We start from the raw sequence: 23,844 nt of genomic DNA, 5'->3' as shown, positions 1-23,844 counted from the left end.
TTCTACTGAGCGTTACAGAAAGTCTGGGTTGTCCCACTTCCCCTAATTTTAGACCTATTGCTAAGGTGGTCTCACCAGATATTCACTGCTATTCCCCAAACCAAAACCCGAAAAGACTAGACTGACCCTTCATTTTCAGGACCATGTTCCAGCCCCACCTCAACTGTGCAATGTGTTAAGAAGTTGTGGAAGGATCCGTGAACCGAGTGGGGAGATGTATGTTTTTAATTGAAACTTCTGTGAGCTTGAACAAGTCATTGAATCTTTTTGTCTTTTAGTTTCCCTGAATTAGAAAGGGAGAGATAATACTATTTAACCCATTTGGCTGAAGAAAGGATTAAACTTAGAATACTATGTGTTGAAAATACTTTGTAAAAAAAAACTATTCAAAAAACAGGGTATTATATATGGTAGTAAAGTTCTGCAGGATTCTTCCAAAAGGAAAAAAAAAAAGGTTACTGTTGAGTTGGCAAAAAAGTTCATTTGGTTTTTTCCGAGAAAAAAAAGGAATATACTAGAATATACTTAGAAATACAAACAAGGTCATTTTCACGTGTAAGATCTAATCATTCACCCTCGTAAAGTGCAAGCACATATAGATATTTGTTCTTTCACATGTGTTCCACATATGACTGAACTAGGCAGGGTATAGTGTTTAGGAGGGCATTCTTCTAACTTAATAAAAATCTACCCAGGAAAATATATTCTAGCCTTAGACCCTAGTTTTTCTTATCCCCTTCACAGATTTTCTGTAAGATTACTTCAACTTCTAAGGCTCTAACCACAGCTCTAAATTTGTATTTCTAGTTCCCAGGTTCCAGGGTGAAATATTCTCTGCTTATTACACAGCTCCACTTGGCTACCTGAAACCTAAATGCAGCTCCTGCCTCCTAAAATTAAAAAAAATTTTTTTTCAGACTTATTGAGGTATAATTAATTGACAAATAAAATTGTATACACCGAATGTGTACAACGTGATGACGTGACATATGCATATTCTGTAGAATGATTACCACAGTCAGGTCAATTAACATACCTGTCACCTCACAGTTACTTTTTTTCCCCCCTGTGGTAAGAACACTTAAATTGTGGCGAGAACACTTAAGGTCTACTTTCTTGGCAGATTTTAAGAACACAACATGGTATTACTAACTATAATCACCATGCTGTACATTAGATCCCCAGAGCTTATTCATCTATCTTCCCCAGAAACAAGCACTTTGAATTCTTAGAGCTGACTCTTCTTATATTTATACCTCCATTCTGTCACTAACATGCTTATAATCTTACTTCTTGATTGTTCAGTGTTAGGCAGTACCTCCTGGTGTCCCACTGTGAAGGTTGAAGATTTATCTCTATTCTTATCTCACAATCAACAAAAATCTTGCTTAATAATTTTTCTGAGCACAGAAGTCCAGGTTGAAATTTCCACTGTCTTCCGGTTTCTAGTGTTGCTGTTAAGAAATCCAAAGCTATTTGTGATCCTTTGTATGCAGTCTGTTTTTATTTTTTTCTCTATGGAAACAAGGTTTTGAAATTTCACAATGAAGTCTCTCAGACTATTTTCAACTATTTGCCAAGTGTTTGCCTTTTCAATCTGGAAACTCTAGATCCTGGGACATTTTCTTCAATTATTTTTCTAAGATTTCCTAATTTATTTTTCTCTGTTCTTTTCCCCCTGAACTCTTCTTATTCCGATGTTTATCCTCCCTGGACTGTTAACACTTTTTTTCCCCTTTTCACATGTTTCACCTCTTTTTTTTTAAAGTTCTTTTTTTTTTTTTGATGTGGACCTTTTTTTTTTTAAGTCTTTACTGAATTTGTTACAATATTGCTTCTGTTTTATGTTTTGGTTTTTGGCTGCCAGGCCTGTGGGATCTTCGCTCCCCAACCAGGGACTGAACCCGCACCCCCTGCACTGGAAGGCGAAGGCTTAACCACTGAACTGCCAGGGAAGTCCGTGTTTAACCTCTTTTGTTTTTGCCCTTTCTGGAAAAATTCCTTAACTTTATCTCTGAGTTCCACTATCATCTCTACCCAGTAGTCCTGAAAGGGTCTTTTTCATGCAAATCTAACCATTAACATGTTTTCCTCCTGCTTCAGGTCCATCAGTGGCTCCCTGCTGTCCACGGATGAAGCCCGACCTCCTCAGCCCGGCACACTGGCCTGTGTGGCTGTCACCACTACGTTTAGCAGCTGCATCTCAAAAGGCCGTTCTCATTTGCCTCCACAGCTCTTCACGAACAGCCTTCTCGCCCCTGCCCTGCTAGACAATTCCTACTCAACGCCTCTGCAATGTCTACAATTTCTTGGCCCATTCAAGAAATTTCTACTGATCGGTCCATTACCTTTCAACACACTTCGACTGGCTCTCTTAGGACGCAGCATCTGCTTAAATCTGTCCATTTTTCCCCTTAAATTTGTGAGTTTCCTGATGGCAGGGGCAATGCCATGTTTATCTTTATACTTCCAGAACCTAGAAGTACCTGGTTTATAATAAGGTTTAATAAATGCTTATTGAATGAATAAATGTCAATAATCCTGTAAAAATAAGAGTGCTAGAAATTATTTAACAATACTTGCATGGTTCCATCTAGTACTTTTCATACCATTTAAATCTTTTATTTTCAATAGATGAGTTTCTAAAATTCTGAGTCATTTTTTAAATGAATAGTGATTTTTGAAATCTGAAGCAATATCTTATTAATTCTGCCATTACTATACTTTTCTATAACTTGAAGTGACAGATAAGTGACTAAGTTAATTTTTTCAGTAATAAATTTCCTTTGATCTCTGCAGATTGCCTGGTTGTGTTTTTAGGACTGAAGCACTCCTAAAATGACTTAAAAATTACCTTACGTAAATGTAAAAAATGTCCTCGTTTCTTCAGTTTCTCTAGTAGCAGGTGTGGGACTTTTCAGATATATCAACATTGTTTTAAGTGTCATTAACTATCAATAACAAGTCGTAGGAAACAATGATTCCCAAAATTATCTATAAATGAAGTAATTTGACAATGCTGCTTTCCTGTTAAAAGGCCTGAGTGCATTTTAGCTAAGTCTAAAAAGACCCAAGATTTAGGCAAGTTTTAACAAACGGGCATTCTTCCATCCCTTATTTATTCAAAGGTAAAAGATAAAGATGTAAGAAAAACATTTGGTTCTTTCTACATCAAACAGAGCATCTTTGGAATTTCCAGCCTGGCTTCTCAATGCTAAAAGGATGGATCCTTCTGGGCTGTGAGGTTATCATCATGATGAAGATGAAAGCATTTCAAAGGAGAATTGCACCATTTGGTAAGAAATGACACTCGACAGTAAAATAAATACTATCAAATAAAGAGGCTGTCACTTACACGTCCACGATATGGAGACACGCTGTGAAATCGGTCAGCATTTTGTTTCCTTCCAGCAGTCTGGTGGCAGTGTTTCTAACCATTCGGATTTAATTCATTATTTTGAAATGATCGTTTCCACCACTCTTGTCTATCTTTAGTGACAAAATCATCTCCAAACTAAGCAGGTTTACAGGAAACGGATACACTTGGAAGATCATTCTGGATCCCTCACATTCGTTTTCGGCTGCTGAGCACCAGGGAGTTTTGGTCGCATCACCTCAGACCACTTGGTGTCCTTTCAACAACTATTTCTACCGCCTGCCTGTCTTTGGGAATTCCACCCTCCCACAGCACTGCCAGGGCGCCCACTCCTCTCACCTCTGCTCCCATCTCTAGCTCTTTTCTTCTCTACCATTTCTGCCCTGAATTAAAATCCCATTAATTAACTTTACAATGACTGTTCAATTAAAAACAAACAAACAAACAAAACCCCCCTGCTCTGCTCTGTTTCCTGCTAACTTCATCTATGCTCCATAGTTTTTCACGTTCCTGTGAGTGTGTGGACTGCTTCACGAATGATTCTGGTGATGTCTTCCTCTTCTAAAATAAACTTTCACCTTTTCCCTGGAACACCCCAGTCACATGCCTACCTCTGCAGCATCACCTAAATTGTTCTTTTATTTGCCGCCACTGATGGCGTTGGTCTATCGCTTAGGTTACCATACAATGCTTATCTCCGACATGGAAAAAGCGAAGGAAAAATGAACAAGCCTGACTCTCGACCTACACCCCCCCAGCTCCTGTCTTTAGAGGCAGCGAGTCTTAGCACCTTTGTGGAAATCCTTTCAGCAACAGTCTGTGTGTACACAAGCTAATGTGTAGAAATATGCTCTATCACTCGTTCTCCCGTCCCCAAATTAGAGCAGATTATACCTGCTGCTCTGTTTTCGCTTAATACATTTTCAGGAGCTCTCCATGTCAGCACTTACGGATCCTCTTCATTCCTTGCAAAGGCTGTAGAGTATTTCGTTGCATGGAGCCGCAGTTTATGAACCAGCCACCTACCGACTGACAGTGAGACTGTCCTCAGCCTTCTGCTCCTACCCACGAAGCTGCAGTCTGCATCCTTATACTCACAGCCTAGCTGGCACGTGCAAGTCCATCCGAAGGGTGAAGTCAGGGTAAGAAATTTCTGGGTCAACTTAAAATTTTTATGGACACTGCCGTACTGTCATTCAAGGAAGCTGTACTGACTTACCCAACGACGTATGAGACTCCTTGCAAAACACTACTTGCTGAATTTGCCCAGGATTAGTTCAACCAACTAATCCAAAAGCTTCAGAGTCCAGCTTGCCTAGATATTTTTCTCAACTCTAGTTGAACAGACAAACCTTGCTCTCTGTTGAAATACACAAACCCTGACAATAAAGTGAAAACAAGTTTCACCTCTCAAGGATCTGGAAAGTGATTGCTTACGGGAAGTCCCTGACAGACTAGAAAAGGGAAAAATAGTCAGTGCTGCCCCAAGTCACCCAAAGGAAGTGGGTGTGCGGGTCAGGGAGTGCGGCCTGCGAGTTGGTGTCAGCGCATTTTTGTTGTGAAAATGGAAAGACAAAGTGATTTCCTAATTGAGGCAGACAAGCCAGATAAAGTTATAGGAGGAAAAAAATCCTACGTATTTGAAAAACTGTCCTTTTAAAATTGTTTTTCTTCTCAAGACATCACAGAATGTAACAGGTGTAGTTTAAGAGATAATTTTATAGTGTATAAAGCGTGCTCCTCTGTCTAATATGAAATGGAGTCTTGACTGAGGTGCTACCAGCTGAGGATCTGGTGAACCCAATTAACCCAATTTTTACTTGTCCGTACTAAGTGGTTTATTTTAGATGCACACTACTCCCCACATCCTTTAGGGTATGACATGGAAAAACCATAAACAGGCTCTAAAGGTCGTGACATTAATTTTCCTGTCATTCTCATGCTTTAAATAGGCATCAAAAAGCTAAAAATCCTTGTCCTCTGGGAAGGAAGGCAAATCTGAAACTAATTATGGCAGTTATTATTGGAATACTATTAAATTAAACGCTGTGACCCCGGCTAAATTTATTTTGGTACCTTTTGTTAATGAATAAAACTTCTCGAATATGATGACTGCATCCTCTCATACTGCAAAATGATTCGCCAGAGGGCTACCGGAACTAAGTAACCACTCAATAACCTGAATTCTCATTCACCTAACGCTGAACTGAAAAGTTAAACAAGCACACATGGACTTTTATTGCAGAAAATTCTGTATCTGCTACAAAGTTTTATTTAAGGAGTAAAATCCTCACGTGGGTACGAGACTGAGCCAAGAGGCTTATCTGTCACGGGCAGTTTTCACTTGTTTTCTGTTGTCTCTTTTGTCAACTTAAGGCTTGCTCATAAAGATTCCTATTTATTTATACCTAAAAGAAAATAAAGGCGGGGGGTGGGGTAGATGTCTCAGTAGCTTCTTTTTTCTGCTTAAGCTTCCAAGACTCAAACTGCTTTCTTTAGGTGTTTGCAGGACAAGATGGTCCAGAGGCAACACTGAAGCTTAAGGATTTCCTGGTAGCTGCCTGACCAACACCTGGGCACCAGGTGGAAGAGGAAGCCACCTGACCTGGTACTTAGGAAGTATTTGCTGTGTGTGTCCACTAGTGACCTGAAATCCGAAATGGTCTCCACAGAGACTCCGTGGGGCTCATTTTAATCCTACAGAGGCTGGAAGAGAGAGGAGGGCTGAAGACACGGAATGGTAAGTTTGGATGGGTGGGAAGGAGAATCCGGCAAGAAGAAGGGCGGGCAACACCCGCGTGGGTTAACGAGCAGGGGAAGGGTGAATGGGCAGCAATCACAAAAGAAAGAAAAAGCAAGTGGGAGGGAAACAGGCACAATGGCAGCATTATTGTAGGAGAAATGGCTTGTGATAAAAAAAAAGCACTTAAATTCCAGTTTCTTTAAATATCTTAGAAGATACAGAAAACCAGTTAAGAACCGGCTCTTCCTCTCTCTACTGCAGCCAGAAAGACACCTATAGACTCTGTGCATTGTCGCTGGTCTAAATAGTCAATAACCATTGGCTGGGTGTCAAATGGTCGTGCTGCTGATCAACTGCAACAGTTTATTAACATTTAAGGTGAGCCAAGTGACGTTACATATTTTAAGAACCATCTTCTACTGCTCTAAATTTGAAAGTCAGGCTTCAAATAAAACTTTCAAATTATCTCTATTCGCTTAGAAGTGCTAACGGACCATGAGGCATCACCGCATAGGCAAGATGAGAAACAGAAGAATGCGGAAGGAAACAGAGGAACATTTTGTCTTGCAAGCCTTCCTACAATGGTTCATTGTGCATACACAGGGATTCCAACGAAAGGATATGATTACCAGTGTTTCCTGATCCTTTGTTTTCATGTGCTTTACCGCGGCCCCCAAATCCATTTCTTTACACTTTATAGATCCACATCTCAAACTGCCTTTTGGGCTTCATATACATTGTCACATTAGCTGATGAAGCGACTTTTTAAGCTAGTGCATGACGGTGCGGCCCAGCAGCCAACAGTTCACTCTGAAGCCGTGTCCAACTACGTCTGTGCCACGGTTTTATGATTATTTAAATATTTCCTTACATTTCCCTCTTATTCTTTTAGAAAAATCAGTGGCGCTCAAAAGATTAAAGGTAAATGTGATTAATAGGACACCAAAAGCATAGGTAACAAGAGTAAAAATAGACAAACTGTATCATATCAAAATTAAAAGTTTCTGTGCATCGAAGAAAACATTCAATAGAGTGAAAGAGCAGCCTATGGCATGGGAGAAGATATGTGCAATCATTTGTCTAAATAAGGGGTTAATATTCAGAATATATAAAGAACTCTACAACTCAACAACAGCAGCAAACCAAATAACCCAATTAAAAAATGGGTGGGGCTTCCCTGGTGGCACAGTGGTTGAGAGTCCACCTGCCGATGCAGGGGACACAGGTTCGTGCCCCGGTCCAGGAAAATTCCACATGCCGTGGAGCGTCTGGGCCCGTGAGCCATGGCCGCTGAGCCTGCGCATCGGGGCCTGTGCTCTGCAACGGGAGAGGCCGCAACAGTGAGAGGCCCGCGTACCGCAAAAAAAAAAAAAAAAAAAAAGGGTGAAGGAGCTGAATAGACATATGTCCAAAGGAGATACATATAAATGGTCACAAAGCATATGAAGATGTTCAATATTACTTATCATTAGAGAAATGCAAATCAAAACCATCATTAGATATCACCCCACATCCATTAGGATGGCTACTACCAAAAAAAAGAAAAAAAGAAAATTTCAAGTGTCAGCAAAGCTATGGAGAAATTGGAACCTTTCTGTACTGTTGGTGGGAAAGAAAAATGGTACAGTTGCTATAAAAAACAGTATGGTGGTTCCTCAAAAAATTAAAACTAGAAATTACCATACGATTCAGCAATTTCACTGCTGGGTATATATCCAAAAGAAAAGAAAGCAGATATCGAAGAGATATATGCACACCTATGTTCATAGCAACACTATTTACAGTCGCCCAGAGGTAACTCAAGTTATCTATCAATGGATGAATGGATAAACAAAATGTAGTACATGCATACGATGGAATAGTGTTCAGCTTAAAAAAGGAAGGAAACTCTGACACCTGCTACAACATGAACCTGAGGACATGCTAAGTGAAATAAGTCAGACAAAAAAAGACAAACACTCTGTGATTCTACTTATATGAGGTACCTAGAGTAGTCAAATTCATAGAAACAGAAAGTAGAATGGTGATTGCCAAGGGCTGTGGGGAGGGAAAATGGGGACTTGTTGTTTGATGGGTATAGGGCTGCAGTTTTGCAAGATGAAGAAGCTCTAGAGATTGGTTGTACAAAGAGATGGGAAAGATGATAAATTTTGTTATGCTTTTCTTTACAGTTTTAAAAAGGTAAATGTGATTATACTAGTGATAAGAAGCATAGGTCTTATGACCTACATAAATTTAGGCAAAAAAGGCAATCATTCAGGATATTTTAAGTAGGCAAATCTTTAACCTATATTGGAAGCACAGTGGACTTTAGCCAGGCATATATGTCTTCAATTGTGAAGAAAAATAATAAAATTAAAGAATATTTACAAAGATACAATATTTATACTACACATATATCTATGTGAAAAGAAATGATGTATTAAGGAATTGTATAATGTTTTACTAGTTCTCTGGTGATAGAATCTTCTTATATAGCATTATGCACTTAACTTCTGTGTATGTTATTTTTTTTCTTTTCTTTTTTTTTTGAATTTTTATTGGCGTATAGTTGCTTTACAACGTTGTGTTAGTGTCTACTGTACAGCAAAATGAATCAGCCGTACATATACCTACATCCCTTCCCTTTTGGATCTCCCTCCCATTTAGGACACCACAGTGCATTAGGAGTTCCCTGTGCTCTACAGTATGTTCCCGTCAGTTGTCTATTTTATACATAGTATCAATAGTGTATATATGTCAATCCCAAGCTCCCAATTCATCCCACCCGCCCTTTCCCCACTTGGTATCCGTACGCTTGCTCTCTACCTCTGTGTCTCTATTTCTGCTTGGAAAAGAAGGTCACCTATACCATTTTTCTGAACTCCACATATATGCGTTAATACACGATATTTGTTTTTCTCTTGCTTACTTACTTCACTCTGTATGACACTCTCTAGATCCATCCACGTCTGTACAAATGACCCAATTTCGTTCCTTTTTATGGCTGAGTAGTATTCCATTGTATACATGTACCACTCTTTATCCATTCATCTGCTGACGGACATTTAGGGTGCTTCCATGTCCTGGCTATTGTAAATAGTGCTGCTATGAACATTGGGGTCCTATACATAGAAAATCCTAAAGATGCCACCAGAAAACTACTAGAGCTAATCAATGAATTTAGTAAAGCTGCAGGATACAAAATTAATACATAGAAATCTCTTACATTCCTATACACTAACAACAAAAAAATCAGAAAGAAATTAAGGTAACAATCCCATTTACCATTGCAACAAAAAGAATACAATACCTAGGAATAAACCTACCTAAGGAGGCAAAAGACCTGTATACAGAAAACTATGACACTGATGAAAGAAATCAAAGATGACACAAACAGATGGAGAGATATACCATGTTCTTGGATTGGAAGAATCAATATTGTGAAAATGACTATATTACTCAAAGCAATCTACAGATTCAACGCAAGCCCTATCAAACTACCAATGGCATTTTTCACAGATCTGCGTATATTTTGAGGAACATATTTTACACAGAAGTAAATACTTCCTATAAACAGGAAGTCCCAGCCTAGGGCTCCTCAGGCCATATGCATGTCAACATAGCCACTCTGAAGACTGGATCTGGTTTACTTCTTTTTATTTCTCCAAAACATGTATCACCCCGTATTCTCCGGTGAGTTTATCAGACAGGCAGGGGTTTCTAGACCATCTCTGTTCATGAGGTACTTTAGTATCAGCAGTTGACAAAAGACCCAGTGTTACAGGGCAAGTGCTTCCCTTACCAACAGCTTCTCAGGTCCAGGCTGGCTCAGGCAGAGGTGAGTGCCCCCCACTTCAATCCACTGCCCGCTCCCCCAGCCACCCCCTCCCCTCCCCAGGCTCTGGCACTACCCAAATTAAGCTGAGGGTATGAAGTTAACCCAAGTGGTTCCGGATTAGAATAACCGTAGGCATCTCAGAGACTAGCCATAAATCCCTGGTAGCTTTGAGATGAAAGCAGCAACGCCGCCCAAGACCTGGGTCTGTAATTCACAACGTTGACAGTGAGACAGCATACGTGGGTGGGTGAGGGCAGGTGGGAGGAGGTGCTCTGGGGCATGTAGGCCTTGTGGGGCTTCTGCTGGGAACATTCAGTTACACTTTAAGGATCTAAAACATTGGCAAAGATTGTACACCTACGGATTATAGCCTCTAAACAATCACATGGCATGAAATTCAAAACTGAAATACAACTAGTGGGAAATCTTTTCTCATTTTGGTATGCAATCTTTTTTTTTTCTTTCTTTTTTGCGGTACGCGGGCCTCTCACTGCTGTGGCCCCTCCTGTTGCGGGGCACAGGCTCCGGACGCTCAGGCTCAGCGGCCACGGCTCACGGGCCCAGCCGCTCCGCGGCATGTGGAATCTTCCCGGACGGGGGCACGAACCCGTGTCCCCTGCATCGGCAGGCGGACCCTCAACCACTGTGCCACCAGGGAAGCCCGTTGGTATGCAATCTTAAACGCTGACATTACAAGATCAATTGGTTGCTGCTGGAAATTCACTAAGCATTCAGATTCCCTATAAATGACTGGGCAGGGGGTTAATTTTAGTCTCACCAAGGGAAGGCATATAAAAATAAAGGAAGGATTTCAAAGGATAAGAAACTGCCAGGGTGGCTGCCCCTGGAGAGACCTGGGGTGCACATTCGGGCAGGAGGCTGACTTCCACTGCACACTCTTTTGTAAACAAACTTTTTGAATATTTTACCTTATGGATGGACTACTTAAAATAACATTATTAGTGATAAGAACAACAAGAATGAAGAAGATCTGGAGAGGCAGGTGGTCCTCAGTAAACACTGGCAGGGAAAGACATCCAGGAAATAATCTTAAGTGAAGCAAACTGTGGAACAGTGAGTATGCTCTGATGCTATTTGTCTTAAAAGAAAAAAAGTTGTATTTCCAAGAGAAACATCAAATTGTCAACAGTGGTTACCTTTGGGACTTGGGTTGGTGAAAATTCCCTCTTTTCTTTGTACATTTTTTGGTGTGTGTGTTTATATATACACCCATACACATAAACACAGTGTATGTGTGTATAAAATATATAACCGTCTATTTTTATATTATAAACAAAAACTGTTCCAAAAGAGAGAAAAAAAAAAAACTAGCTAGAATCCACTTTTTTTTTTTGCCGTACGCGGGCCTCTCACTGTCGTGGCCTCTCCCGTTGCGGAGCACAGGCTGCGGACGCGCAGGCTCAGCGGCCATGGCTCACGGGCCCAGCCGCTCCGCGGCATGTGGGATCTTCCCGGACCGGGGCACGAACCTGTGTCCCCTGCATCGGCAGGCAGACTCTCAACCATTGCGCCACCAGGGAATCCACTTCTAAAACATTCCTGTTCAAGAAGGATAAATGGATATTTTGATTTTCAAGTGATAATTAACAAACTAAATGGTAGTCTTTTTTCACTTTGTATTTTCCTCATCCCAAATTTACTGTGATCATTACACTTAGTAATTTTCTGTCAAAAACAAATGCACGAGGTTCATCACTCAACCATCTAATGTCTACCAATAAATAGTAATTAGGAAATTGTGCATAGATCAATAAGAGGGCCATTAGATGTAATTTCTTAAAATTCTTATTTCAATACTTTTGCTAAACTCAAAATAATTTCAGCTTAGTAACAGGCATTTAGCCGAGAACAGATTTTCAAATACAGAAAACTAAAAAATAAAAAACTCCAAAGGAACAATATATTCTCTGACTTCCCCTGATGAGTTTAGGTTTTCTTAGTTTACGAATCCAGTACACAATTTAATTCTTCTTTCCCAACACTGATGATACTTATGTTAATTTAACATCTATCAACCTGACAAACTCAAAACTCTCCAAGGGCAGGGCCCAGCTCTGTCTTGTTCCCATTAGCCCTGGGGCCTTGCAGGGGAGAAGTCGTTCAAAAGCACTTGATGAATATACTTTGAAAGATGTAAACCTAAGCAGAAGGAGTTGCAAGATTTACAGATATTCAAGAGCAAAACATTTCCTAAATAAAGATTATGTAACCAACCAAAACAAAAAAGATCCACATCATAGTTAAAAATAGCATAAGGAGAGAAGAAAAGGTTATTTGCCTAAATGATCTGTGGGACAAAATCAAGGCCCATGCTCTCTAGGCTCAATTGCCAAAAGCCTCCGAGTTGGGCTGTCTTAGAAATATGAGGCTCTGAGTCACGAAGCCAAAGCCTTGAGAAAAACTGCAAGTAACTCCTGAAATGGGATTATAACACTGTACTCTTCAGGTATGTTGTCACTGTAAAATCCATCTTATTAGCAGACTGTTTCAGAATTCTATTTCAAGAATCTTTAAAAAAGAATTATGGGATGGCAAATACCCTTAAACACACACACACACACAACTGGACTTTTGTTCTAACAATTCTTGAGAGGAATCCAAATCTTAATACTCTTTACTGAAGAAGTATGTTTTTTGGCATGTCTGCACTTACGCCATCTACTACAGTTGAATTAAGTCTACTCATGAACTTGTATGTCGGGTTCAACAGAATTTTAACCAAGGTGGAAAATTATACTTTTTCTAAATCAAAACAAAACAAAAGTGTTCTGGACACAAGGATAACTGAAGTCATATGCTTTCTTATGCAAGCTTACATCTTTTGTCAAAGCAGGACGGTTCATTCATTCAGTCAATATAACTAATAGAACACGTTTCGTGTAATGGGCCATTTAGCATATATTTTCAGTTTTATGGGCCCTATGGTCTCTGTACAGCTACTCCTTTCTGCTGGTGTAGCATGAAAGCAGCCAGAGACAATATGCATGAATAAACATGGCTGTGTACCAATAAACTTTTTAATTTATGGACAAAGACACTTGAATTTTATGTAATTTTCATGTGTCACAAAATATTATCTTCTTTGGATGTTCCCTCAATGATTTAGAAATGTAAAAACATTCTTAGCTTGCAAGCTGTATAAAAACAGGCCCAATTTGGCCTGTAAGCCATAGTTTGCTAACTCCTGACCTAAACCAACTCTTTAGGAAACCTGGTTTCCACCACTTACTAGCCGTGTAACCTTGTCCTTGCTCCACCAAAAAAGCCCAAACAACAAACAAAATCAACAAAAACGACCACCATAACTGAGTTATAACATCTTAATTTTCAGGTGAGAGTTACTATTTTATCTTTATTTGTTTATTTAATTTATATTTAATTTACTATTTTATTTATTTTATATTTTAGCAATATAACAACAGCGGCAGCAACTAACATTTATTTTGAGCTTACTATCTTCCAAACAGTGTTTTAGCCATTTTAAATGTGTGCTAATTTATTTAATTCTCACCACAGCCTTGGGATGGGTATTTTATGATCACCCTTTCACATATAAGGAATTAGGCACAGAGAGGTTAAGTAACTTATCTAAGCTCTCACAGCTAGTAAAATGGTGGAGCTGAGGTCTGAAGACAGGTACTAGGTTCTGCTTTTAACCACAACTGCCTCTAACCTCCAAATTTCCCTGTTCTTTTCTTTCTTTTTTTTTTGCTGTATTGGGTCTCCGTTGCTGCACACAGGCTTTCTCTAGTTGCAGTGAGTGGGGGCTACTCTTCGTTGCTGTGTGCGGGCTTCTCACTACGGTGGCTTCTCACTACGGTGGCTTCTCTTGTTGCGGAGCACGGGCTCTAGGCGCGTGGGCTTCAGTAGTCATGGTACACGGGCTCAGCAGTTGTGGCGCACAGACTCCAGAGCGCAGCCTCAGTAGTTGTGGCACACGGGCTTGGTCGCTCTGCGGCATGTGGGATCTTCCCAGACCAGGGCTCGAACCTGTGTCCCCTGCACTGGCAGGCTGATTCTCAACCACTGCGCCACCAAGGAAGCCCTCCCTGTTCTTAAAGTCCCCATTTCTTTTTTTTTTAACGTCTTTATTGGAGTATAATTGCTTTACAATGGTGTGTTAGTTTCTGCTTTATGACAAATTGAGTCAGTTATACATATACATATGTCCCCATATCTCTTCCCTCTTGCGTCTCCCTCCCTCCCACCCTCCCTATCCCACCCCTCTAGGTGGTCACAAAGCACCAAGCTGACCTCCCTGTGCTATGCGGCTGCTTCCCACTAGCTATTTTACGTTTGGTAGTGTATATATGTCCATGCTACTCTCTCACTTTGTCCCAGCTTGCCCTTTCCCCTAACCGTATCCTCAAGTCCATTCTCTAGTAGGTCTGCATTTAAAGTCCCCATTTCAAAGGACAATTCTCAGAAATTAAAATGCACAATGGAATAAGCATGTACAGTTAATGCTTACCAGTAAAGAGCTAATCCTTAGACTGAGCCTTTATTGCTAGTTACAAAAAAGGAAACTTGATTCAAATGGATGCAAGCTTCAGTGTTCTCGAGGAAAAATTATGAACAATAGGCTGACTCCCTCCTGTGTGTGTTGGCCCATGAGAACAAACATTAGTGAAAATGCCCCAGAAGAGGGCTGCAAAAGGCAGGTCACTAAGACTTTCTCTAAATGACTCTTTATTCCCCTAATTTAAATTTGCCTCCTGCTTTGCTGTACACAGTGGCATTTATAGATTTATAAGGTTTGTCTATTACTGGTAGATTAGCAATAAACACTGTAAGCAGAAGGGCCTTCCTTGTAACAGTTACGGTAAAACTTAACCTAAATCACAACCTATTGGCATGATCTATTTTCTTCGTCAGGTCTTTACCCATCTGTTGGTTCTGTATGTTGACGTTCCAAATGCAACTGGATACCCAAATAACTAACTCTTCAAAGGTCATTTGAAAAAAATTTTAGGGTATAAAGTTTATTTCCGTGTAGTCTTAAATTGCCAAAGTGGCTTTTAGAAATTATAATAAACTGTTATTGCTCCAAATAACTGCAGAATAAAAACATCTCTGAAGAGCTTGACATTGTAAGACTTTGGCTGGCCAAGGAAATAAGAATTGCTAAAACTGGATTCATTTCAGTTATTCCTCATTAGAAGGTAGTTACTTGCCAGAAAATTATTTCAGAGTCTATTTTCAATACTTACATCAAAATGAGGAAATTTAAACGACAGATGATCTCTACAGCAAGGCCAAGTACATTATAAGACCCTGAAGATGCAGGCTAGGCCAAAAGAGGCTCCAAGACCAAACGAGCCTCCAGGACCGAAATGCATCTGGCAGATACTAAAAAATGTATCTGGTTTTCTCAAAAAAGTTTTTAACTTTCCCCAAATATTTGCTATCAGCAAATTGCATAGCTCTACATAATGTGTGACTGCCTTGGTAAGAAAGAACTAGTTCTCAAAAAAAAAAAACAACAAACATTCATGTTGCTTGAAGTTGTCCACACAAAGTGTGACTGAGGAAAACCTTTGGCTCAGAAACGACCCTCTGACCTACTCACTTTCAAAAGCCCAGCGTCCAGGAGCCACGCCTTACACGCCCTCCCTCACTTCCCGTCTCTAGGCCTTCACCGGATCGTGTCAATTTTATCTCTTAAAAAGCCCTCAGATACGTCCATTTCTTCTCAGTTCCACTGCCAATTACCTGGCTCCAGGTGTGCTCTACCATCCCCTGAGAGACCACTGAATACCCTTCTACCTGCTTCCACGCCTGCTCCTGCAACCGACACGGCCACAGTGATGCTCTCGTAACACAGAGCGTGCCGTGCGGTCCAGAATCAAAGCCACTACAAGCCATAATGCGCCCAAGAGGCTCTGCACTGTCCGGCCTCGGTCCGCTTCTGTGTCTCCTCCTGCACCCCTCACCCCCACTCTCTGTGCCCAGCCACACTGGCCTTCCTCCAACCCCCAGAACATACCGTGGCTCTGTCGTCCAGACTGTCTACATGCTGGTCCCCCTCCCTGTGACGCCTCTTTTCTTTGCGATAACCTGAGTCCATCCTTCAGATCTCAAGGCAGTATCACTTCCTTAGGAGGACCGTCTCTTGACCTCGTCTGGCTGAGATACCCCTGTTAATAGTGAACAGGTATCTTTTTCCCTCAGGTCACTGACCACAATTGTAATTATACTTAGATCATGTCTAGTACCCCGGACCGGGGGTACTACCCCCAACAGACTAGCAGCTCTAGAAGGCAGGGTTCACACCCTTTGTGTTCATATGCTACCCAAAGCATCTGGGGCACAATAACAGAATGCCCAGGAGGGGCTCAGTTCAGATTTATTTATTTATATTTGTGATACAATTCACATGCCATAAAATTCACCCTTTCAAAGTGTACATTTCAGTGGTTTTTGGTATATTCACAAAGTTGTACAACTCTCATCACCATCTAATACCAAAATGTCCCATCACTCTACCCCACTGCCTGTCCCCGGAAATCACTGATTTACTTTCTGTCTCCATGGATTTGCTTAGTCTGGAAATTTCATATAAATAAAACCATTTAACATGTGGCCTTTAAAAGAAAGAAGCAGGGGGGCTTCCCTGGTGGCGCAGTGGTTGAGAGTCCGCCTGCCGATGCAGGGGACACAGGTTCGTGCCCCGGTCCGGGAAGATCCCACATGCCGCGGAGCGGCTGGGCCCATGAGCCATGGTCGCTGAGCCTGCGCGTCCGGAGCCTGTGCTCCGCAACGGGAGAGGCCACAGCAGTGCGAGGCCCGAGTACCGCAAAAAAAAAAAAAAAAAAAGAAGCAGGCATTTATAGCTGTAAGTTTCCCTCTAATTTCTTTAGCTGCATCCTGTAAATTTTGGCATGTTGTATTTAAGTTACTTTATATCAAGGTATTTCCTAATTTCTCTTGTGATTTCTTCTTTAACCCACTGGCTATTTAGGAGTATGCTGTTTAACTTTCACATTATTGTGAATTTCCCAAATTTCCTTCTGCTACTTATTTCTAATTGCATTCTACTGTGGTCAGAGAACATACTTTGTATGTTTTCGATCCTTTTTACATTTATTGAGGCTTGTTTCATGGCCTAACGGCAAGTCTGTCAAGGAGATGGAGCCGTGTGCACTGGAAGGAGTGTGTGCTCGGCCTGTGTTGAGTGCAGTGCTCTATGCATGGCACTTAGGTCTAGCTGGTTTACCTTTGTAAGTGTTCACCATTCCACTTAGTATCACCCTAATGGTAAGAGGTACACACGGTGAAGTCTTTACTTCGGATTTGCCCTTAAACACATTTATTCTGAAGAACTCTAAGGAGAGCAGAGTAGGAAATAAATGTAGCTGTTCTACCTTTCCTGATTAATATCACATCTATCTCATGGCCATGGTGTAAAAGAAAAGATTTTAAAAACCCTGCAAATAAAAAAATCAGTACAAGTGCAGTGAGATGTGAAATGCTACTTTAAACCACTAAGACTGAAAGTTAGTTGCCCAAGCACTTTCTGAGAGAAAGACCATATTTTGCCTGATATAGCAAAACTAAATTCCTCAATACAGGAACTTCATTTATGAACTATACTCTGGAAGTAGCATCCATTGCAGACTTTTCAAAAGTAGGCCTCATGAGGCAAATATGGAAATTATGATATGGCAGTGTGCAAACATTTTCTAATCAAATCTTTGCATTATTCTTATATAAGGTTTGCAGTTATTTCTCTCAAAATGTGTAGAAGATAAAATTTGCTGATTTTCTTCAACATACTCAGGAAACATAATTGGATTTTCAAACTTGAGAGAAAAATGCAAAACAATATCACTTGTATGGCATGAAGGTTACATCTACATTTACTGGAAAAAAAAGACACAGTATTTAGGATCTTAAGCAAAATTCATAAAAATATTTACCTTATTCTACTGTGTAATATAAAAGCTTACCACTTTAGTAAAGTACTAAGATTTCTCAATGTATATGTATGTGAACATGACCTAAACAATGACTACTGAATAATATGAAGTTACAGATCCAAAGACATGGTTAAGTTTTGGTTCTGGTTATCACATAATCAACACTCAGTAACTCACACAAAGTAGCCATGAGCTGCTTCTAACTCACTGACATCTTTACGTGGGCAACAGGAAAATTCGACTCCAAAAATACAACACAAGTTTCTAACTGACTAAACTGCAGAGTTCCTGGCTCTGGGCTGAGATTTTATATTTCCAGAAAAACAGAACTCAAACACCTGAAATGATAAATCTCAGAAAATTACTTTTTACTCTAATTTGCTTTTCCTGGTCCTACTCACTCTCCTTCATTTTCACCCTGAACACCTACATTTAGAGCCTTGTCCTCTCATTGAAAGTAATAAAAACATTTTACTTCTTAATACTGCATGGCGAATCATTTTCAGACATTTAAGTTTCAAGGTAGTGTTAGTAACAGAAGGGTGTTTTCCATCCCCAAGTAATGACATTAACTGTACGATCTAACTACGTGTCAGAAAGTTAAGTATCGTAAAGGCATTTTAGAAGGAGCTGTGGCTTATGCAGTCATGGTAACCACCATGAAACACTGGCCTGAATCTAAAAATGCATTTGTCATGCTGGTACGTCATGCCTTCTTCCAATTTTGATAACCATGTCCAAATATATCCACACAACTATGGTACACATAGATGGCAGTGATAATGACAGGGATGCAAAGAGATTTCTGCAACTGTCTTCATGACCAGAATTAGGGGTAATCGCAGGTACACTTATTCTTATTCACAGTGTGCCTGGCTAGAGCTTCTTTCACATTGGTTCCTGAGGCTCCCAAGCTCAACTGAGCACTTCTGGAGAAGTGAGGTCCTGGAGGTCTCTGCATCCTCCCCAGGCCTGGATGCAGAAAGACTTAAGAGCACAGTTACCACATGTGAAAGTGGGGAAGAAGATTCAGCTGAGGCTATTCCTTCTTCATACCCTCTTTTCTCTTAGCTGTCATGAACCAGAAGCCCCTGGTTTTTTCCTGCTGCCTTTCCGGCCATCCTTGGCCATTAAGTCTTGGAGCTCCTCAAGGTAAACATTGGGTCTCCCTTTATAGTCTCTCCCTAGGAGATCTCATCCACATCTACAGCTTTATTTATCACATTAACAAACACAGGCACAAGGGTAAGGAGAGTTACTTGTATAATAATAGGCTGTATGAAAAGAGCTAGTGGGGTTACATGAAAAGTAGATCTTGAAATGCACATGAACTATAGGCTACATGAAAGAAAAAAAAACTAAACAGTAAATCTGCTGGAATCAAAACAAGGACCTGTCTTGCATGGTATCAGCTACTGTCTTTTCTCCAAACTTGCCAATTTTTATTAGAATGAGTTATTGTTAGAAAATAGCATTATTTTTCCTGCTGGAAATGTGTGTACAGCTGGCAAAGCATCTGCTCTTAGTACTTTAAGACACAGACAAGTCCAATCGAAATGACTGAAAGGATACTAAAAACTTACCTGGAATTTTAATTGATAGGTTAATAGTAACATATCTTAAACCACTTTTAAACTGATATTTTAATTATCTCATATTTTATGTGTGTGTACAGATGAAGACTAAAAATCAAAATAGATTTTGATGGAATGCCACTCAATGATGAAAAGGAACAAACTACTGATACACACAAGAATATGGATGAATCTGAAGGGAATTACGCTAAATGAAAAAGTCAACACTAAAGATTATACACTCTAGGCTTCCACTTATATAACATTATTGAAATGACAAAATTATAGAAACAGAGGACAGATCAGTGGTTGCCAGGGGTCAGGGCTGGCAAGTGGGGGAGGTAGGTGAGTGTAGTTATAAAATGGCAACTTGAGAAATCCTTGTGATGGAACTTCTCTGTATCTTGATTACAGTAGACACAAGAAGCTATACCTGTGATAACAAGTGCACAGGAACTAAATACATACATCCACAGATGAGTTCAAGTAAAACTTGGAAAATCTGAATAGGATCTGCATTGTATCCATGTTAGTATCCTGGAAGTTACATTTGGGGGAAACTATGTAAAGGGTACACGGGTTATTTCTTTTAACTGCATGTGAACTTACAATTATCCCCAATTTACAATTTAATAACAACAAAAAAAACAGCTTTAAGGTGCTTACAGCACACTCGCAAAGATAGTTTAGATTATCCATCCCTGACTACAGAATTCTAATTTTTTAAAGCAGTTTTCCTCCAGTTCATCCACATTCCATGCTGTTGATGTCAGCCCATGAAGAAAGGCAGATTTAGGTCGACAAAAGGAGAAATGTCTTGAGGTTATAAAGAACACAATAAAAACGTATTAATATTTTAAAAAGTAGATCTTGAAATGCACTTGAAAGTTTGAGATCATAATGACATAAATAAGCATTTATGACCTAAGAAAAACTGCCTCCTTTGGTACTTTGAAGTATTATAAAAAATCACACGGAATTAAATTACAAAGCTAACACACTTGTTTACGCAGCTGGTCTTTTTTAAAATTGAGGAACTTTAAACCTACAATTCTAATAGGCTTATTGGTGACACCCCAATCCTTTGAAAAATAAATGAAATATCATAAATCATCTGACAGTTCTTAAGCTTAGATTTTTATCATCACTCAGACACTTTAACAATAAAAAGCAATATGAAAGGATAGGATCTTGTTTATGTGACCTATAAAGTTTAAGACAGAAAATAAATCATACTATTAAATGTCATTTAGAACTCTAACTTCAATACTTAGGATTGAATTGGCATAATATTCTTGGTAATTCCTATGAGAATTCATACAAGTAGGGTAGCTTTCCTTACAAAATATTTCAGAACTCTGGCATTTCCTGTGATAAATGAAGCAATAAAGCTTTGGAATTGCAATTGGGTATATTTAAGCACTTCATATAGGCAACAGGACTGCCATCTTGCTGGTTATCTAGCACTATGAATTTATTATTTGACATTCAAAGGAATGTTTGAATACTTATAAAAAGTCAAGGATTGGGGTAAGCCCTTTTCATTTTAAGCTACGAATTTAGGACCGCATTATAGCTACAGAGTTCAATCTTTATTTTCTGGCGAGTTCATTTAATGAAAATTACTCACAAATTTTGCAGGAGATGTTAAAATGAAAAATCCATAAATACCTTGAAACTGCTTAAGATTCAACAGAAGAGCAGTAAGATTTAAGTGTTAGCCACAGCATCCTGAGAATTTTTATCACAGTTAAGTTTCAAGAAGATAAATTATGGGAGACATTCTCCATGACCCGACTGTAAGATAACTTTAATGGCTGGTCAATGACCAGTCCAAGTGACATCCCAATTCTTAAAAGTGTGCCTTCAGACGTCCCCTGGACTAGCATTAGGGGACTGAGGTCAAAGTTGGGCCTATGTAAGACTGTAACCATCTTCGATTTCAGTCGTTTTTCAAATTCATTTTAGGATACAGCTACGGAAAGCTTAGTCTCCAAATAAAGGCTTAACCAATGTCACATCCCTATCAGGCTGTGTACAGGCATTTAATAAACATTTGAATAAATGACTGAATTAATGATATCAGAAAGCCAACTTCTTATATGCTGCATATCATATTGTTGCTAATAAAGAATTCTTAAAGATTAAATTTAAAATGTACATTATCTTTCATGAAATTATTACTAAATATTGAATATATACCAAACAATATTTTTGCATATGTGTAAGTTATAATGAAAAATAACAACATGAACACCTGTCTTCCTACTGTGGAGATTAGGGAATAGAACATTACCAGTCACTCCAAAGTCGTCTTTGTGGTCTTTCCCATTCCAATTCCACTCCTTCTTGCCATGCCTTCTCCCCAAACACCTTGAATTTTTTCCCTCACCTTCCTTTATAGTGTTAGCATATGTATCCCTAATCAAATCAAGAATCAAATCTTAAATTCTGTAAGATCTGGGATGGAATTATATTGGTTGGAATCATATTGGAAGCATTCTTATACATTCCTAAGGTTCACCTGTAGTGGTATGTTTCAACACGGCACAATTTATGCCTTCTCTTGTTGATGGCTATCTGAGTTCTTTCTGGTTTTCTGGAACATTGTCATATGCGTTTCTCCACGTATGTTTGCAAGAGCTTCTATCTCTCGGAGTGGAACTGCTGGGTTGGTATATGCACAAGTTGTTAGATAATGACAGAGTTTTTCAAGGTCGATCCAACTGACACCACCACTAGTGAGGGTCAGAGGGGTCAGGGTGCCCCACTGCATTGCCAGTCTGCTGGATATAAAATAGTACCTCCTTGAGATATTTTTTTAAGCTTTTTTTTTCCTCTTTTGGAGTGAAATTTACATACAATGACACGCACAAATCTTAACTGGACCATCCCATGAGTTTTAAACAAATGCATATACCTTGTAACCCACACCAGAAGCACACCTCAGAAAAGGTGCCTTCGTGATCCTCCCCAGCCATCCGTTGCTCCTCCCCTAGAGGCGACCACGCTTCCGATTCTTTTCTCTCACAGACAAACCTTGCTTGTTCTAAAACTTCACAGAAATGGAGAATCGCACGATGTATTCTTTTGGATGAGGCTTCTCTCCGTTAGTACGATGGGATTCAGCCACGCTGTTGCTGGTGTCAGTGCTGTTTCTTTCTCTCAGAGTAGTACTCTATTTTATGAACACACCAGTCTGTTTATCCGTTCTCTTGCTGAGACACCTGGGCTGCTTCTAGTTTTTGGCTATTATGAATGAAGTCACATATCCATATGCTATGTTCTTCTTGTCTACATCTTATTTTGTGGATTTATATTTTCATTTTTCTTGGGTAGATACCTAGGAGTAGAATTGCTGGGTCACCAGGTAAGTGTCTGTTTAGCTTTATAGGAAACCTCCAGATCTTTTTCCTGAGAGGTTGCACCGTTTAAGCCTCTCACACAACACGTAAGAGTTCCGGGCGCTCTACATCCTTAACATCTGCTGCTACCGAGCTGTTTAACTGCAGCCATTCTGGTGGGTGTCTCACTATCGTTTTAACTTGCATTTCCCTAGCGACTAATGATGCTGAACACCGGCTTACTGGCCATTCAAACACCTTCTGTGGCGGAGTGTTGTTGTTCTAAAGTGTCTTTTCAAATCATTTGTCCCCTATCCCCGCTTTGTGTTTTTGTTATGGAGTTGTATAAATTCATCATCTATGTAGCCCTTCGACAAATACAGGTTTTGTGAGTATTTTTTCCCAGTCGGTGGCTCATCTTTTTGTTTTCTTAATGGTGTCTTTTGATGACCACAAGTTTGTTTTTTTAAATTCTGATAAAATCTAAGTTATATATTTTTTTCTTATGGTTATTGCTTTCTACATTTAAATCTTTGCCTACCTCCAAATCATGAAGATATTCTCTGATGTGTTTTTCTAAAAGCCTTAATGGTTCTAGCTTTTACATTTAAGTAACATGATCCATCTCAAATTAATCTTTGTGCACGGTGCAAGGTAGGAGTTGAGATTTCTTTTTTTCCATATGGATATCCAGTTATTCCAGCACCACTTACTGAAAACCTTTCCTCTCCCCACTTGGTTGCTTTGGGTCTCGGTTGGAAATCCAACGACCATATAACTGTGGGTCTCTTCCGGCCTCTCTATTCAGTTGCCTCCATCGGCTTGTTGATCTTTACGGCAGCACCACACTACCTTGGTTACTGTGGTTTAGGGTTAGGTTATGAAGTCAACTCCCCCAGCTATGATTTGGAGATTGTTCTGGATAGTCTCAGTCTTTTACATTTCCATATAACTTTTAGAGTCAGCTTGCCAATTAAAAAAAAAAAAAAGCCTGTGGGATTATGATAGGGATTAAGTTGAATCTATAGGTCAATCTGGGGAGAACTG

General features: G+C 39.7%; 1 protein-coding gene and 2 long non-coding RNA genes across 8 annotated transcripts in view; 2 read left to right on the top strand and 1 right to left on the bottom strand.

Annotated features, from left to right (window-relative positions):
• Positions 1-23,844, bottom strand: part of ZNF438 (zinc finger protein 438) — a 175,545-nt gene that overhangs the window by 42,833 nt on the left and 108,868 nt on the right. The window lies entirely within an intron of this gene.
• On the top strand, positions 1,419-4,398 carry LOC132419922 (uncharacterized). Its single transcript, XR_009518279.1, has 4 exons — positions 1,419-1,956; positions 2,104-2,422; positions 3,180-3,296; positions 4,304-4,398. It is a non-coding gene; the product is annotated as an uncharacterized lncRNA (long non-coding RNA).
• On the top strand, positions 6,011-6,784 carry LOC132419921 (uncharacterized). Its single transcript, XR_009518278.1, has 3 exons — positions 6,011-6,116; positions 6,381-6,497; positions 6,600-6,784. It is a non-coding gene; the product is annotated as an uncharacterized lncRNA (long non-coding RNA).

Source organism: Delphinus delphis, chromosome 2 (genome assembly GCF_949987515.2).
Source record: "Delphinus delphis chromosome 2, mDelDel1.2, whole genome shotgun sequence".
NCBI lineage: Eukaryota > Metazoa > Chordata > Mammalia > Artiodactyla > Delphinidae > Delphinus > Delphinus delphis.
Note: the sequence above shows the minus strand (reverse complement) of the source record. Positions and strands in the feature narration are given on the sequence as shown.